This window comes from Perca flavescens, chromosome 11 (assembly GCF_004354835.1).
Source record: "Perca flavescens isolate YP-PL-M2 chromosome 11, PFLA_1.0, whole genome shotgun sequence".
Classification (NCBI taxonomy): domain Eukaryota; kingdom Metazoa; phylum Chordata; class Actinopteri; order Perciformes; family Percidae; genus Perca; species Perca flavescens.
In genome coordinates, this window is record NC_041341.1 from 8,357,107 (window position 1) to 8,377,536 (window position 20,430).

A 20,430-nucleotide genomic window follows, 5' to 3' on the forward strand; every position below is an offset into this window, starting at 1 on the left:
CAACAACTAATTTTATAATATTCAATAATACAACACTCACAGGAACCATTTTTCTCTGAAATACATACTGTTATTTTTGATACTTGTGATGAGTACCTTTTGCTGATACTTCTGTACATTTTAGGGATCGACCGATACTGTTTTTCCAAGGCCAATAGCGATTTTTAGCAGTTAATGAAACCGATAACCGATATTTGGAACGATATGCATTTACAGGGAAAATGAAAATCTTTAAATCAAAATTAAGATTTTTGAATGTTACAAACTCCAACACAAAACCTTGTTTAAATACTTTAAGCAATTATTAAATAAATGAGAAACTCTGAACATAATCCCCAGTAACAGAGAGTCAGATAGTGTGTGTGTGTGTGGGGGGGGACATTAAGTCCGACTCAGTGGTGAGTGAAACCCTTAGCAGAGGGACAGACACAGAGCTGGAGCAGAGCCAAAGTAGAACAACATTTTAATTAATTAACTTCATCGGTTATCGGTCAAATAAAACGCAGCCAAAAAACGCGGCCCGATAATCAGTCGTCCTTTTACTTTTTGAATGCAGGACTTTGATTTGTAATGGACTGTTTAAATGACTTGTACTTCTACTTAAGTAAAACGATCTGAGGCCTTCTCCCACCACTGCTCACCAGGTCACTGCAGGTCGGACCATTTTGGTCACTAATGGGCGAGTAAACCAACCGAGGAAGTCCTAATTACACCTCCACTCTTATTTCCTACCTTTCTCTTTTTACCTGTTCTATCTCCTCACTCCGAATTCATTTCCTCTCCTCCCTCCCTTTCGACTTCCCCTTACTCCTCCCTCCCTCCCTTTCCTTTAACTAGGCCGTGCCAGTCAGTGGGATCAGGCCCGGGCCTCCGAGCCTTGCCTCCCAGACAACTGCAAACAATTAGGGAAATTAGTGGCTCCAGCATCACCATCAGGAGGCCTGCTTGTTTATAATTTAATCGGGGCGCATGTCAAAACAGTCAGGGCTTGAGAGAAACAAGATGCGTCGGCAAGATGAAATTCAAACTGCCAGCCAGCTCAAAATATTAGGACTGTTTGTTTAATAGCGTGCGACCAACTTGGTAAGAGCAAAATGTAGAGAGGGCAGCCGGAGGAGGGAGGGAGGGAGGGAGGGATGGAGGGATGGAGGGAGAGAGAGAGAGAGAGAGAGAGAGAGAGAGAGGCAGAGAAGGAAAATACAAATGAAGAATATAGGAAAGAAAACAGCATGGGAAAAAAAATGAAGATGTATTAATTTAGTTTTTAATCCATTCCACATTTTGGGAGTTAATGCATTTTGTTTTTTTCGGCTTCTCTTTCTCTCTTGCCCCCCCCCCGTCTTTCACTTAGCAGTGCTCTGGGAATTTCAAACGCTTGGATCTGTGCCGCCTTTCAAATTCATTATAAAAGCTTTTTGCTAACTAAATAGAGAGAGAGAGGGAGAAGAAAAAAAAAACTGCCACATTCATCTCTTCGCCCCCGTGCTCCCTCCCCGCTGCCCCCTGACAATATATAAATAAACTAGAGTGACCTGATTGAGATGTAAAAGGCAGGGAGTTAGCACTGGGACCCATACATTACTTCCCAACATTAACAGTAGTCTACTCAGCCGACACATGGTGGTGGGAGTATGGCCCCTAGGCAAATGGTGAGGTTAGAACTAATGCCCCCCCCCCTCCTTTAACCACTCGCCTGTGCCCACACCCTTGGAAAGTATGGGCTACGGTTGGCAGCGCGATGATACTGCCACAAAACTGACATATTTCACATAGACGCTCCCGGATTGTGGTATCCGTTAAAGTAAAGAGTTATCATATTCAGACCACTTGCCCATTTTTTTCCTGCCCAGATTCTACTTTTCCTCTGCGCTCAAAAACGGCTCATGCCTTTACCCCCGCCACCCCCCAAAAAAAGAAGAAAAACACTGACTGAAACGATGATTTGCAAAGGCTCTTGAAGCAAATCCAAAATTAGAAACTATAAAAGGTCTGTCAAATCAGAACATTTTATCTGCTCTACAGGGCATTATGTAGAGTAAACCATGCACCACAAGGGAAACTTAAAACTACATATTTAGGACAGGGATGGAAAAACACAGCCTTTACTACCCAAAGAACAACAATGGTTCTTAAAGACAACAAAAATCCATCTCCAGGTAGACAACTGGCAGTTGATTTGAGCTGCAGAGATATGGGAATATCGGCAAACTTGTTGGCGCTAGATGCCAATAAGATTCTGAATGGAAAGTTTATTTTTAAAAAGTTGCCAAATGGTTCCATTGACAAGACCAAAGTGATCTGTGTGTTTTGGAATTCTCCGCCCCCTTGTCAAAGCCAGGCGACAAAAGCACAAAGCAAGCCGATCCACTTCTCCATGTTGATAAGAGCATTAAGATGAGAAAAAATAATGGGACAAAAAGAAATCAAGGGACATTTAGAATAGATAAAAAGGTGCGATTAATTGCGAGTTAACTGTGACATTAATGCGATTAATCGCGATTTAATATTTTAATCGTTTGACAGCACTATAGTTAACCACTAGGCCTGTAAAAATTATAACAGAATTGTCTAATTGTCAATGTTTTGGGCTAAGCCTGTTGATGGTAATTGTTGATTTTGTTTCCCACCTTATATTTGTTTCCCACTTTATATTTATTCTTTTATTTAAAAGAGTAGTTTGTTTTTAATTGAAATGTCTAGAAGAGCTTTGTAATTGTCAAATCATATTTCAGTTGCTTTTTGTAAGTATATATAAATGGGACTGATTGTGTTAAATGGGGTTATCTATCATCTCATATCGGTCACAGGCCCCTGAATTGAATCAACATCGTATTGTGATATCAGTAAATATTGTATCGTTGTCCGAAGAATCAATAGAATATCATATTGTGATAAAACTTATGATTTACAGCCTTACTGATAACACCGCTGGATACGAGAATTGTCACAAATCGCTCAAATAACAGCTTGCCTCCTGTGCATGTAGGCAGTAGTAGCATTATAAACTGCAGAAGATAATTTCACAACAGCTGATAGCATCAACAACAAGGTAAGAAACGGCTGCGGTCACAATTTGCTGTTATCCATGTTGAATTAACCACTGGTAGACAAGGCTGATGTTGTTTGTTTTCTACTGAAAAAGGGTAAGGTTACAGGGGCATGAGCAATCAGGGAAGGACACATCGTGACTGATAAGAACCCTTCAGGGAGCGAACATGGGCGTCTGAGTCATCGTTTCCAAAGGTCTCTAAAGTGGCTTTCCAATAACTCACTATAGGTGCTGAGTGTTGGCGAACGCGGGGCTGTAGACATTGTGTCTAGGTGACTTAGCCTGGTCCTACTAGACTCTGGTCCATTAGCCTGGTCCTACTAGACTCTGGTCCATTAGCCTGGTCCTACCAGACTCTGGTACATTAGCCTGGTCCTACCAGACTCTGGTCCATTAGCCTGGCCCTACCAGACTCTGGTACACTAGCCTGGTCCTACCAGACTCTGGTCCATTAGCCTGGCCCTACCAGACTCTGGTACACTAGCCTGGTCCTACCAGACTCTGGTCCATTAGCCTGGCCCTACCAGACTCTGGTACACTAGCCTGGTCCTACCAGATTCTGGTACACTAGCCTGGTCCTACCAGACTCTGGTCCATTAGCCTGGTCCTACTAGACTCTGGTCCATTAGCCTGGTCCTACCAGACTCTGGTACATTAGCCTGGTCCTACCAGACTCTGGTCCATTAGCCTGGCCCTACCAGACTCTGGTACACTAGCCTGGTCCTACCAGATTCTGGTACACTAGCCTGGTCCTACCAGACTCTGGTACATTAGCCTGGTCCTACCAGACTCTGGTCCATTAGCCTGGCCCTACCAGACTCTGGTACACTAGCCTGGTCCTACCAGACTCTGGTCCATTAGCCTGGCCCTACCAGACTCTGGTACACTAGCCTGGTCCTACCAGACTCTGGTACATTAGCCTGGCCGTACCAGACTCTGGTACACTAGCCTGGTCCTACCAGACTCTGGTACACTAGCCTGGTCCTACCAGACTCTGGTCCATTAGCCTGGTCCTACCAGACTCTGGTACACTAGCCTGGTCCTACCAGACTCTGGTCCATTTCATTTGTACAGAGAGTCTGGCCTCTCTCCATTGACAAGTGTTAACTTCCTTGAAGGCGGGTACTCTGTTGAAGTTTAAAACTATTGGATCTGCCCAGAGCCACTCCGGATCTGCCAGAACCAATCGCTACCGTTTGGTCGTGACGTCGGCTTAGCATGGCTAGCGTTAGCCTTAGCCAACTCCTTCACCACTAACAGAGCGAGCTGGAAAATCTAACTGTTCCCGAACCCCGTGGGGAGGAGAGCCATGACATCATGGCCACCAACACAACTCAGCGAAGATTGGTCTTGCTTGGGCTTTAACTTCTGGATATTCGGCAGCGTTGCCACAACGGACCGAATGGATCGCTCACATCTTTCTCCGCCGCCGTTATGGAACTACAACTCAAACTTCCGTTTCCCGGGGGGACCCCCTGTCAGACATTTTTGGTTCATTAAATGTAACCAAATTCACAAATATGTAGGATTTTACTACAGACATTCCTGTAATCGCAGGTTGTAACGTCTGCTGTGATGTATATATTATCATCAGCTGGAGCGTGCTTGACGTCGCCATTTGCAGAACGTTATCGTTCAGCAGTGTGGATGCTCACATCGTTACAGTTATGGTTATAGTTATCGTTCTTGGTATGGACGGTCCTTTACAGTCTCCGTTTTTGCCTGTGCAGACTAAAACACAACCCCAACTTAACTAACTAAAACTAGTTCAGCAGCGTTTTAAAATGTCTTCATTTTAGGTGCTCGGAAACGACGGATTAATGTGGACGCCAGGCGTAAACGTAGCAAAAGATACACGTTTTAAAATGTAACGTATTAGTGTCGATGTAAGCTAAATCTACCCAAATCTAGCAGTCCAACTGGCGGTGTGCTGTCACTGTTGGGTAAACTCAAGCCGGCATTTTTTTTTTGTCTGTGGCCTGACAGGTAAATTAGGTCTCCAACCTAACGCTAGTGAACATGTTGTTATTTAGAAGCTATGGAAGCAGTTAACATGCATTTAAGATGAATGAAATGTATACACTTTGAAATAACACAACAAAACAAAAGAGATTATAAGAAATAACTCCCCCCCCTTTTGTGCAGCGCCGCCAAATTGTATACACAGACGTGACACAGGGGGGTTTTCTACCCGGAAGTTATTGGATCTAGAGCAAACCTATATGTGTGATAAACAAAAGAAACACCAAAAATACGTCATAAAACGCACATTATTCACTCTCTAAGAAAACTGTAAACTGACGAGCGGCAGTGAGCCGAGTATAGATGGAGGGCAAAGGGTGAGGCTGATAGAGCCCTGACGATGATGGTCTCGGTGGACCATCATTATGATGATGAGAATCACAACAAGGCAGTAATTGGTGATAAGCTGATGTATGGTGAAAGTGATCCAGAGCCAGGGATCATGATAGCACAAATAGAGAGCAACACACACACTGTGACAGAAAACCCAGAGAGCAGACTGCCAGGCTGGCAGACATGCAGGGTCCTGGTCAAAGAGCATTATTTAGAGTACATGACTGCATGCAGTGCGGCACCAAACGGCTTTCATTACGCCAGTCTGCTAGCGCGCTAATGCCTGCTCCCCCAGCTACCTTGGCCGAGCAGTCAGACAGACACACAGGCCCTGGCCATCAGCCGCCAGTCCCACACAATCAGCCGCCTGCTATCAGCTCTCTAATTGGATCAGTGGCACGAATGTGATTACAGCAGGCGTATTTATTTACATAATAATTATTACCGCCCTCCCCAGAGGAGCCAGGGGAGAACGCCAGGGTCTGGGGAGAGATAAAGGGTGGGATAGAGAGGGGGGTGGGGGGAGAGAGAGCGGGGGAGGAGGTGGACAGTGAAAACAGCAGGAAGGGTGACGAGTCTTCCTGTTGAGAAAGCAGCTTCATAAGAGACACAAAAACATGTACGACATCCACAGAAGGTGCATGCTTTATTGACAAAGCCCCGTTCAGAAGATGTGGTATGGACATGAATTCACATTTTCAGCTTCAAATTAGAAGTATAAAGAAAGCGACAGCAAGCAAGACACATTGAAGAAGTGAGTGAAGACTCCTTGATGTTATGCAAGGCTCTGTCTTGCTCTTGGATTTGTGGAAATGTTACTCTCAAGCAACCAAGCCTATTATCCCAGAGAAGTTTACATTCCCCAAACACATTTGTTTGTCCTCTCCCTGAAAGCATTTTCCCTCTTATAGGGCTGCAACTAACGATTCTTTTCATTGGCGATTCATTTGACGATTATTTTCTGGATTAATGGATAAATTGTTTGGTCTATAAAATGGTGAAAAAAATTCCCAAAGCCCGAGATGACGTCCTCAAATGTCTTGTTTTGTCCACAACTCAAAGCTATTCAGTTTACTGTCACAGAGGGGAGAAGAAACTAGAAAATATTCACATTTAACAAGCTGACATCAGAGAATTTGTTACTTTTTTTCATAAACAATTACTCAAACCGATTATCAAAATAGTTTAATAGTTGACAACTAATCGATTCATCTTTAATCTTTGTTAAAAACATGTTAAAAATAAAGCACACCTCTGTGTTGCTTGTCTAAGGTATGTAAGTTCTGAGTTGTAAGACTGAAATAACTGTCTTAGTCTTAAATTATTCTTAATACAGTACGTATAATACCAGGACTAACTAGCTCTACACTGCAATACAAGTTTTTTTATTTCCATGTCACTTTTTGCCTAATACAGCTTTAGAACAATATGTTAGCCATCAAATGCATATAAGACCCTTGGCCAGTTCGCGATATTACGAATCCCACTATGGCCATGCCAAGACCCGCCCTTCAATAGCATTCACACACTACTATTGGCCAGGCGTCCATGCTTACATGTACAGGTCCTATCCCCTGACCAATCCCCTAACCCTAACCTTAACCACTCGAGGTGAAATGCCTAACCCCAACCAATCAAGCTGCTTCGTAGGGCGGGTCTTGGCGTGGTCATAGTGGGATTCCTAATTTTGCGGCCAGGTCTCTTGAAACATTATAAAGTCAGCCCGAGACGGCATTTTCAAATCACAAAGCTAAGGTTAGCTTAACCCTCTAAGGACTGTGTGGACGCAAAAAGCGATATTACAAAATTTCATTTCAGACATTTATTTACTATTTTAATCATATATATATATATATAACCTAAAGACCGAAACAATTCATACAGCACATCATAAGATAAGGTTTGTTTTTCAAAAAGAGATTTTAGGAATTTCAAAAAGCCAACGTCAACGTTTCAGCTTTAGCGCCAAAGGATCTCTTCACACATTGCTCTGGGACAGATTTGGGCGTCACTATACAGTCCCTCCAGAAAAACGCGATTATGCGGTCGCATAATTCAATGCATAATCAGCCAAAGTCCGCATAGTTATGCGGGGGCCGCATTTTTTCAAATACGCCGCACTTTCGCCGCATAAATTGCCGATTTTCTGCGCATAATTATCCCGCATAGTCCATCACATTTTTTAAGAAAACGTGCCGCATAATCAAGGATTTTTGCCCGCAACAATCACACAAAAAACGAAAACTGAGTTTGTTGTGAACATTTTGATTTGAAACATGCAAAGTTATATGCAAATACCATAAACAGGTAAAATGAGAAGCTGTTTCTGTTATGATTTGACCCTATAACCCTCATGTCGTCCTCGGGTCAAATTTGACCAGTTTTCAACGTTTTTTTTTATATCAGAAATATAGGAAGTCGAAATAAGCGCCGAAAATGTTGAAAAATGTGACAAAACGTTGGAAAAAAGCGTAAAAAATGTTGGAAAAAGCGACAAACACAACAATAAAAACTTCATCAACACCAGAAGAAAATGCCAAAAATGTTGGAAAAGGGACAAAAATGTTGAAAAAAGCTACCAAAACTTTAACAAAAACCCCCAAAAAATAAAAAAAGAACTTTGAAAAAAGCGACAAAAACGTTGAGAAGGGACAAAAAAGTGTTTTTATATGGTTGATGGGAAGACAACACAAGGGTTAAATAAAATTTAATATTTGGGTCTGAAATCAAGTACCCATTGTTCAACACTATTCAGAATTTAGATTGGTAAATGTGCCCACATTATTATTAGTAGTAGTAGTAGTATTAATTGCATATGTTGTTTAGTTGTTTTATCAACAGAAAGCCTTTCTCTGTTGGAACTGACTGTGTGGTCTGGACTTAGGCTAACCAGATTAGAATTCAGGTAGGAAAAAAAATGTAACCAGGTTAGCCATTAGCATGCTGATGGCAGGGACCGGAGTTATTGCAGTTTCTGTCTGGGGATGCTGTTTGGCGTAGCGCCTGAACTCCACTTCTTCATCCTAACATGCACTGTACAAAATGACGTACAGACCCAGAGATGCATGGACCGATTAATTCGGGCTCATAATTTCCCAGAGTGGGAGCAGGCTTTCCAATACTCCCTCTACAACATGGATTTCCCATTTTGCCAATGGCAAGTGACGTGATATGTCTTTGCTGTTTGCACAAAATTTAGATACATTTTGCCCCCCTGAGAATCATTCCCCAAACTCAATATAAATACAGCTCTCCGTTTCAATAACAGAGGCAGGCAGACAGACAGAGAGACGGAGTAAGACAGACAGAGAGGGATGGAGGGACTCTGGGGACACGCTTGCGTTTACGTTTGCTGCCATTGAAGTTGTCCGAAGCCTGGCTTTGCTTGCCGCTTAATGGCGCTTAATCACAGAGCTCCTAAAATAGGCCATTATATCGGCGCTGAGCTCTAGAATTACACCGAGCCCTCAGGGCCTGAACAACAGAGCTTTTGTTAATAAGCTGCCATTAATCAGATCCATTAAGGAAGCCATTGGTCCAACGGGCGGCACCGCACTTGATAAATACCTCAAGAATAGAAAACAATTTACTCACCTAGTCTAAACCGCAGTTTTTGTGTGTGTTTGTGTGTGTGTGTGTGTGTGTGTGTGTGTGCGTGCGTGTAAAAAAACAGAGAGGCTGGGTGGAACAGGAACCACGCAGGCTGACTAAAGACACCCAGAGGACTGGTAGCAGAGCCACTGTGGGGTAAATATTTCTCGGTGAGTTCAAGATAGAGATTAATACCACGTACTACTGATTATTAGGGGTGGGAAAAAATACATGATCACACATGCATCGTGGTTTTTAAAACCGAATCTTTTCCCTTAAACCGTGACTTTTTTAGAAGTTCTTTTACCAATGATTCGCCTAAATGTTGTCTGTTTATGCGGTACCGCCGATAGTGTACTCAGGAGGCTATTAGTTCATTTTTAACAGGGGGACGGATGTGGTTCATTCACTTGCGACTACCGAACCGCCCTATTAACGACTCTTTCGGTTCTGTAATTTTTAATACCCCCCCTCCATTTATGGTTCTGAGAATATTATAGATCCAAAACAAAACTGACAGAAGGGCAGGAATATACGGGTGGGAGAAAATAATGAGAACGATTTTTAAAACCAATTCTTTCCCTTAATATTTTCTGTTTAAAGGATACGGCCGACGGCGACTACATCATATCCATTTCTGGCAAAACAGACCGAAAGCAGAAAATGCAGAAAATCCATGTTATGTTCTACTTCACAAATGAAATAAATGTCAGACTGACTGACTGACTGACTGACATGTGATGTGCATTTTTCTTATATACTGTATATTGTCTCTAGAAGTGGATTATTCAACTTTTGTTTTTGTTAAAGAAGGAAAAGAAAAGATCCGCAATACTATTTAATCACAATACTTTTAGAATCGGGTACAGACAGATGTGTCTTGTGTGTTTATGTGCTTCAGGTATTTAAATGTTAAATTTTTTTTTTAGTGACTGTTTAAATGCCCTTCTAGGAACAGACATTGGAAATTAGCAATAGCTATAAATGCTGTGATGATGTACATTGGAGATGTGTTGTACAAATTCAATTCAATTAAATTTTATTTATAGTATCAAATCATAACAAGCGTTATCTCGAGACACTTTACAGATAGAGTAGGTCTAGACCACACTCTATAATTTACAAAGCCCCAACAATTCCAACAATTACAGTAATTCCCTCAAGAGCAAGCAGTGCGACAGTGGCGAGGAAAAACTCCCTCTTGGGAAGAAACCTCGGACAGACCCAGGCTCTTGGTAGGCGGTGTCTGACGAGCCGGTTGGGGATATGTTGAACAGTAGCGATAATAGTCAAATTAATAATGGAACAGTGACTTCAAATGGTAGTCGTAGTAGTTCACGTCATATCAGGGCGCTGCAGGGCGTTCCAGGATGTAGCGTGGCCCAGCAGAGCATGGATGGATGTAGCAGGAAGCAGCAGGGTTCAGCAGGAAGCTGCAGGGTTCAGCAGGAAGCAGCATGACATTGCAGGGCACCGCTGAGCTCAGCAGGGAGTGCAGCAGGACCACGGCGACAGCTGCAACTAGGATCTTGGTGCCGACGTTCTCCAAGGAAATACGCTGGGGGAAAAAACATAAGGACTCCGGGGAGTAAACTCCCCAGAAGCTAGGATTAGTAACAAGCATTTCTGGGACGGGATGCACACAAATGGTAATAGAAAGGGAGAGGAGAGCAGCTCAGTGTGTCAAAGGAAGGAAGGAAGTCCCCCGGCAGGCTAGAACTATAACAGCGTAACTAAGAGAGACAGGTCATATGGAGAGGTAGCCTGTTCGGGCTTTGAACTCTCCCCTGCCGGATAGGGCTGTGCTGGCCTGCCTCCCTCTACTTTTGAAAGTAGACAGAAAAATTTCTGTCGTAGAATCTGTCGCCAATCAAATAAACATGAAATGAAAATAAATCGAATCGGCACCCATGTATCGTGAAAGGATCGAATCGGGACTAGAGCATATGGTCCCAGCCCTACTGATCATTACCGAGCTGAAAGAGCAAACATCTGCTAAAGGCGAGACTGTTAAAGCCATGTGTAAGAGTTAATATGGTCTACATGTCTATATGGTCTATATGTGCACTCAGTGATGGACACCCATCAGGCGCTCGCTGTCAGCACAAAGGCTCCTCTGGGGGCAAACGCTGTCCACGCTAATGGGGGTTAATCAAATATCTGGCAACCCTGCTCTCACTAACGGCCGCCGAGACCACAAGTCATTGATCTGCACTTTTTCAATAGCTGACCTCTAACACAACCGTAGAGTCGACAGACTAGCAAAAGCAGCTGATTGAATCGTGCGTAGCTTGCGGCAATAATATTGAAGCATACTCAAATACTCACAGTTTTTATCTTCACAAACTTTCCACCAATCGCTTTCTTTGTGGCTCATTTGAAGCTTTGTATATATGCACTTCCTCTCAACTCTCTTTCTCTCTCTACTTATTACTGCCACTCCTGTTAATCAGTTGTGTCTTTCCCATCAATCTCCCCCTCCTTGCAGCCCCTTCTCTTCTCTCTTCTCTCACCCTCTTCCTCCTCCTTCCCCGTCGTCTCCCCACCCTATCCGTCTCTCTCCAGTCAGCCAGAGACAGATGCAGGGCTCTTCATAGCAGATAAAGCCGCTAATTTCATTAATTATGAACCAATATGTTGCAGTGTGTGTTAGTGTGTGTTTGTGTGTGTGTGTGTGTGTGTGTGTGTGTGTGTGTGTGTGTGTGTGTGTGTGTGTGTTTGTCTGGAGCAATGGGGGGATTTGAGGGTCCCCTGAACTGGCATCTGATCCACTCTGGCATCCAGGGAACACGAGAATGGGAAGGGTGAAGGGAGAGATAGCAGCAGAAGGAGAGGGAAATAAATTAAAGAGAGAGATGAAGGACAAAAGTGAAAGGAAACGGCAGTACAAGAGAAAAGGATTAAGGTAATCTGGAAAAGGCCACGACTTGCTAAACCTGTAGAGAAAGACAGAAGGGAGAGAAAGTGACAGTAGGGCTGGGTATCGCCAATGATCCCCGAATGGATTTTATTCTGATCACAATGTCCGGATTTGATCAACTTTCCGATTTGGTGAGGGAAATTTCAGTTAGAATACCAATTTTGCCTGGATATAAAGGAGATTCTCAGAGAACCTATATTGGGTAAATAGTACAAGCAAAAAAAAAAAAAAATCAACCCTGAGATATTGTATATTTTTTTATTATGCACCAGGTTAATAGTCCACATTAAGAATTGACCCCCAAAAAGTTTGTTTAAAGTACTTTTTACTTAACAGTACTAACATGACAGTCGAGTTGAAAAGGCATATATTACTAACCTGACTCCGCCAGATGGATTGCTTCGCATTTGCTCGGCATATCCATCTGGGAACTTTTGGGAAGGGGCGAAAATACTGGTTAGCTGATTGGATAAACCATCTGTCTATCACCACCTATGTTGGTGATAGACGGGCCAAATCAACCAATCAGATCAAACTCTTGCCGAAACCAGTCAGGAGAAGTGCAAAAACATCTTTTCCTTCGAGAAAATGCCAGACTGATCTGCAAGTAGAAAACTGGAGCTTGCGAGATCAGGACAGTCTCACGAGGCTAATATACTACAAGATCAATTTTGAAATTTTATGGAATCAATATCAGATTACTTAAACAACATTTTAATTGGAGAATGGATTATTTTAACCCAGCCCTAAGTGACAGAATTAATGAGTTCACTGTAGAGACACCAAGCACCAAGTGACTGAGTACAGTATAAATATGTAGTATACATAAACAGTACTGTGTGTTCGTCAGTATAAGTTTTATGATCTGATTCCTCAGTTTTTATGAGCTGTCATTGCTGCACGAGGACTGAAACAGCTGATGTATCAAGGTCTGTATAGGTGTATAAGAGGTGGTAGCGGCGAGGTGAAAGGTTTTCTACTGTAGCACACACAATAATACTGTGACACTGTGATAAAAGTGTCAATGATAATATAGTCTCGCATTGCCAGACCTTCCTCCACAGCACTGCGGAGGAGGGTCTGGCTAGTCCACACAGCATTCTGGGATGGGAGAAAAACGTGCTCTGGTTTATTGACATTTCTTTGAACCAATCAGAGCCACGGTGCCGCTGCAAAATAGCCTCGGGAAGGAATGTGTTTTGGTGGAACATGTGTACGTTCAAAAGTAGTTTTAGTCGTGCAACAGAAAACTCAGATTGGACAGATAGTCTAGCTAGCTGTCTGGATTTACCCTGAAGAGATCTGAGGAGCAGTTAACCATCAAAGTTAGTTAAAGTCCTCACAAATCCACCAAAGGTTAGAACGCCAACACAAAGAAAGCTGGGGGTCAGGGACATGCGGCCGAAAAGAGTAACATCCAGTGGAAATTACACCGGCACCTGAACAATCTGATATTCACTCTTTGCAAACACGTGACCATGACCACGTGACGATGCCATGATGGACGGCAGAATCGTCAGAAGCACAAGCTAAACAGTGTAGTAGACGAGTGGAAAGTTTCATTAGTTTCAATCTCAAAAGTTTAAAATAAATAACACTAAATAAACTGAAATAATAATAGTACTATCTTCTTCTTTATGGCTTGTTCTATTGAACAACAAGTTGTTGTATTTGGAGAAGTTGGAGATCGCAGGATTGGATACCGACCCTTACCTTCTTCCTCCCTCCGTTTTTTGACGGACCTCATTAAATCGCCAAGTCTGCCAGACTTCAGTCCACACGATCTGCACCACTGTGTGGCCAACGGGGTATCCCCATACACTGATGCTGATCTCAAAGCTTTTAAACACATGGAGGATTATGGCGTTTCATAACACCGAGCCAGTTAGCTGCCCTCTGAGCCAAGCTAACTACTGTATAACCCACCAGAATAAAAACAAGACAAACTAATGCTAGCTCTTGGGGGAATTAATGGAGTTGTTGGGGCTTTGTGAATTTTAGAGTGTGGTCTAGACCTACTCTATCTGTAAAGTGTCTCGAGATAACTCTTGTTATGATTTGATACTATGAATAAAATTGCATTGAAAATTGACACAGTTAAAGACAGCTTTGACTCACATGACAGATCACGATCAAACTGTAAATGTGAATAACTTGTAGTAACATTTGAATTTTCCCTTCATATTAAAGGCAACCTCTGAGCAGGCTACTGTATTTCAACAGCTGACTTCGGGTATAAATAACATGTTATCTTGGAAGCTAACGTTAGCTAGCGACCACTTGTTGAGCTCCATGCAGAGTCTGCAGCTAGCAGCAAAGACAAACTCCCAAAAGAACCACATAAAGTGAAACTGAAGGGAAGTTGTGCACCATTCAAATACGAAGACAAACAGAGTCGGTGTGGTCTGTTGTTGTTATTACTTTAAGATAATTAAACTTAACTAACCTAACTAAATAGAGGCGGTTTAGGCAGGCTAATGCGCTAGCATTACGTGGCTAATAGTTAGCTAGCTCTACGTTAAGAGTGATTTAATATGGGCCAGTTTGTGATACATTAAACATCGAAGGAACCTTAGAAGTGTGTTCCCCTTGTTAACACAATGACTCAAACCAGACATAACACAAAGTCTACAGAAGCCCACCGCGCAAGAAATAACCGTTTTATTATATGAGCGAACACGTACATGTTTGGCTTGCCGTCCGTCTACAGCACAGCCCTTCCACCGTCCGTCATGGTGTTCATAATTTGCGGCAGTAGAGCATGACGTCACGTGCAAAGGGTGAATACACTAATGATAATACAGAAAGGTAGAAGTGGCAGGCCATACGTGTCGTGGAGTAGGATCACATAACGCGGGGGTTGCTGGTCTACCGCTGCCTCCATCGGTTAGTGTGTTATTTTATGACTTTGGTGAATCTGAACTAATCATTTAACATGACCAAAGTCACACAATACCACATACTGACTAACTGATGGAGGCAGTGGAAACCAGCAACTCCCGTGTTCTGCATGACTGCAGAGAGCAGAGATAACGGCTTCAGTTCCCCGTCGTAAAGACCTGTCTGACAGCCAGGTAAAGCAGTGAACTTATTCTAAATATAGCGTACATTTAAACTGATAACTGATAATGATGTTTTTAGGTGTCTAAAATGCGTTTAGCTGCTGCCCTCGTCCTCGCAGCAGGACATCGCTTAGCTTCCGTGTCGGTACTCCTGTCTGCTTCGCCAAACTGGGCTAACACACGGACTCTGGAGAAGTACCTACATACAACCACACTTCAAACTAAACCCTTTTAAGGAGTGAACAGGATCTTCCAAATAACCAACCTGTAGTAAAAAAAAACATAAATCAAAAATTTCACCACATCCAAACCAGACTTGTCGACTCTGATAACAGACTTGTCAAACCTGGTCTGTGAGATTAAAACCAAAGCCAGACTGACCCTTTAATTCATCCTTATCATTACAGCCCACTCACACTCGACTTGCAGGGTCACTACATGCTCACATTGTGTGATAACCTTGCCAGTGAGACGCTCTGTTTGTGAACGTTCGTGTCTGTGCCTGTGCTGTCCCTAACAGGTGTGTCCCTCACGCTACACTGCCTCCTGCCTCTTAGCTCCGTCTTTCTCCCTCAAACACACACTCAAACACACACACACACACACACACAGCAACATAATCAGTCGCGCTCACACACACACACACACACACACACACACACACACACACACACACAGAGCAGCCTAATCAGTCGCGCTTCACGTCCAAAAGATGGCACACAGAGTGAGCTGGATAAATAGCCGAGGCGCATGTGTCTTTGGTATTAATAGTAATTGTGTGTGTAAACTGTTTCACATCAGCCCACTCTATTACAACAGCTGCCCTGCAAATCACCACAGGCTGTGGCAGCTGATGGCTTCTGTGTGTGTGTGCGCGCGTGTGTGTGTGTGTGTGTGTCAGACAAAACAGCCTCGATAAGCACATCTGCGCGTTGTTATAGTATACGGCTTCATTTGACACATGCAAGTTTTATTTGACAAAGGTGACCAAGTGCTCTTCTATCGGAGGATTATTGCCATTTCATTGACGTTCCGGATATTGAAGGGAAGCGACAGTATTGGATGGGGTGTGTTGTGTGACTTATACACAAGAGGACGGCCCAGGTTGTTAAATTGTACTCATAAGCCAGTAGTTAAATGTTGGTTAATGATGCGCCCAGAAAACACAGAGAGACAGACAGCAGAGCAACCTTTGGACTCTGCAGAGTGTCCTCAGGATAATCCCTGGTCATAAATATCACCCTATTCACTCTGCACGTACACACATCCATGCACACTATAAAGCAGGCCTCAACAATAAGGCCTGACCTATGGCCCGCCGCGGAAAGTAAAACGCCACGGCAAGTAAATATAACAACCCAAAAAATATCATAATTAATATTATCGTTCTGTTAAAGTGTTGGCATAAAACATGTCTCATGACCAGTTATTGTAGGTTTAGAAACTAAAAAATTCAAATCCTCCAACTCAAACTCGATGACACAGTAGAAATGAGGGTACCTAAAAATATATGCGGTCAAACAAATGACAGATGGAAACCACCGACTCTCCAGTAAGTTCATTATTGCAATCAGATTTGATAGGTTTTTTTTAAATTAATAGCCTCCACTTTCAGTGTGAACTTTAACTCATCGATGACACTGTTCATGATGGGTTTATACATTGTAAATAAAGATAAAATATAACACTTTACTTGAGTCTTTGTCATTATATGATAAGCACTAATAAACCGGGCATGTCCAATCCACACACACGCACACGCACACGTACACACAGGTTTGTGGCACTATCTTTGTGGCGACCCCTCATTGACATAATGCATTCCCTAGCCCCTTACCCTAACCTTAACCCTTACCCTAACCTTAACCATCACAACTAAATGCCTAACCTTAACCCTTACCCTAACCTTAACCATCACAACTAAATGCCTAACCTTAACCCTTACCGTAACCCTAACCATAACCTAATTCTAACCCTAATCCTACAACCAAGTCTTAACCCTCAAACAGCCCTTTAAACTTGTGGGGTCCAGCATTTTTGCCCCGCAAAGCTGTCGGGACCCCACAAGTATACCGGTTTTTGGAACCCACGAATATAGTTAAACAAGAATATATATACACACACACACACACACACACACACACACACACACACACACACACACACACACACACACACACACTGCCGTGGAGAGGTCCTGTGGTCCATAAGGGTCAGTGGTGGTTGTTAGAGTCGTTGCTACACAAACACAACCCGCCCTGGCCACAGACGCCTAGCCATGCCTCATGATTAGCATTGCCTGCTCCATGCTTTTGTTTTTTGCTTTGTTTGTTTGCCACTGTGCAGAAATATTTCTGTGGAATCTCGCGTGATTGCACCATAGGTTAGCGACACCCATCTATTACAGCAAAGAAGAGCCTTGTATTTAGACTGCCTCCGCGGCGGCTATATTTATCAGCGCATGCCTAGCCGGGGCCAGACGCAGGCACCGGCCGCTCCACTTTACTGCTGAGCTTTCCCCACACATTCCTCTACAGCCATCACGATGCACGTCTAAAACTGGCATGACGATGAACACCAGTTCCACAGATCAGTGTGGGTGTGTCGTGCATGAAGAGAGTTAACATTTATTCACATTCCTGTACAATTTTGAGGTACTTAACTTGAGTATTTTACATTTTCTCTTCTACATTTTAGAGGGAAAATTGTACTTGTACCACCACATTTTTCAACAGCTGTAGTTACATTGCTAAGATATTACTTACAAAGCATATGATTAACTGTATGTTATGTAAATGTATGTTAGATTAAACTGCACTCCACTAAAACAATGAAAGGCAATTACAGTTTCCATTCTGGGAGGGGCCTTTATGCATATTTTAGGACTTTTTCCTCACAATATTTACTGTAAGTGTGTTTCACCGACCACACTACAACCCATAATAAATTTATTCAAAACGCTGGATGCGAATAAAAGCTGATTTTACAGGAAACGTTAGAAACCAAGAATAAAAACTGTCCACGTGTAGAAACATCAGACACGAACATCTGGCAAATCATCTCCCGTCTTTGGCTAGATGTAGAATCATATAGAGTCAATATTAGACCGTCCATCTCTCATACAATCAATAAAAAAAAATCCATTCACTGGCAGCTTTGTGGAAATGCGACCAAATCACTGAATACTGCCTGTAAAGAATATAATGTTTAATGCATGGAATAGACAGGCGGAATTTTCCTACATGAAAGTCGCAAATTTACAAGTAAAAAGAAAACACATATTTCTTTGAGATTATAAAGTAATAAATGTAGTTCCTGACACACAAAAGCTATCACCTCATCCAGATCAGTATGGTTTTTTCTTCTGAACAGGCCCAGCTCACAGTAACCTCTCTTCACTCTTCAAAGTCGGGATGTTTACGATGAAATGCTGATTCTGGGCTAGAATCACAAGCATTTATTTATTGCTAAATCCGATCGCAAAGTTTATTTTGATTAGGTCATCCACTGCGGGCATAATACGCGGCAAGCTGTGGCGTCTGTGGTTTGATGAGACTAATCCTACCTTGCAAAGTGAAGCGATTTTTTTCATGTACATTTACGGCTTTAATTTCAGAAATTTTGAGTTCTTTATCGGAATATAACCCCCCTCTCCCGACTTCATACCTAAAGGACAGCTTTTAAATAATTGTGAAAAAATAACTGTTTATTTTTCAAGTATAGGGAGATGGGAGAGGCAGGTCATTCTAGTTTTTTTTTTTAACCAATTGTCCTAATACGCCATAGTAGCTTTCCCCTCATCTAGAACACATATTGAAAGGTGGTTGACTAACACTTTGGATGCTAAAGCAAAATGTTATACATACAAATGCTGGCACATAGTGAGGTGTAAGTAAGTCGATGGATATGCAATACATGATCAGAGAGAAAAGATCACTGCTGAGATGGTGTAAAGAGTCGATGGTGTAATGAGTCAATAAACAGTTAGTCTAGTGGTCTAGTTAGTGAAGTAGTATCAGTTAAAACACAATATATACGGATAGACAGTCTAGATAAAAAGTGTAGTGAGGAGTCAATACACAGTTAGTGCAAGTTGCGGTCTATTAAGTGAGGTAGATCAGTAATAAGCAGTAATATGAATGCTGAACACAACAAACTAGTCTGCAGTAGCATGTGCCGTACGTGTGTGTCAATTGGATAAGTTCTCAAGGTGATGTTTGATCTCATGACAGTTGAGGGTAAAAAAGAAAAGACTTTGGAGTACATTTTGGTTGCTAAAGAGCGCCTGTGTTACTGCATGGCTTCAGTGCCCGGCCCATTATCGCCTCACACAACCCAACACACTCTTGTTTACCATGTTTGCAGGCGCTGATTCCCTAAATAATGCAGGATACGGGGGAAGTGAGGGATTGACTCTGTGTGTGTGTGTGTGTGTGTGTGTTTTGATGCATTTCTCTGCATTTGTGTAAAGGTAAGTTTCTCTGCATGTGTGTAGATATTCACATGTACGTATGTATGACTGCATGTGTGCGCGTGTGATTGCATTTGCACGTGTGCGTTTGTGGCCAAGTGAAGCTAAAAACCGAGCAAAAATATTTTTCTTTTAAAACGACAGGGTCAAAGAGGGAGGAGGCGAGAGCTGAGGTGAATCAAGCAAATCATCCCGTTGACTGAAAAACGCACTCATTATGTGCAGTCATGAATAATTTTGTACCAAAACACTAATTTTGCATTAGACTTACAGTACGCTGATTCTTTCTGCAGCTCAGGAATATTCATACACTCGTGGGGATATTTTTTTTTTCTATCCACCACACCGTGTTTTTGCCCATTTAGTGATGCTTTCCCTGGCACACAGAGCGCCGTCGTGAATATAGGTCATATACGCAGTGGGCTCACCGGTGGCACTAAGGATGGCGCTGCAAGTCTCCAGGCGACAGCACCAGTACCAAGGGAGTCTCCTCTGCTTGTGTGTACACACACACACACACACACACACAAAAAAAGTGACTAGCGCACCACATTGCTATTAATACAGCCACAGCCATTTTAATATTTAATTGCGTTGATGGACTGCATCTGTGCTGCTCTGTGATGCAAACATTATTATACATACTAAGTGGCTTAATTGTAATTAGAGCTGAAAATTTAATTAAACTCAACAATAAAAGGAGATCGCAGCATCCCCCCCTCCCATCCCCACCCCCCACCCCCCCCGAGCAGACCCTTTCTTCCCCCTCGTTGCATTTTAACTCCTTCCGTGCTGCAGAGCTGCTCTTGTCCAGATGCCTCGGCTCGGTCGGTTGCTTTCATTACAGACCACAGTGTCAAACTGATTGAATCAGCGTTTTCAATCTGATGCTTTGAATACAACACTTCAGGTCAAATATTAAAGCTGAATTTGGAAAATGTGTCCTGAAATGTGACTTTATGCTCTGTCCCTAAAAAAGCAT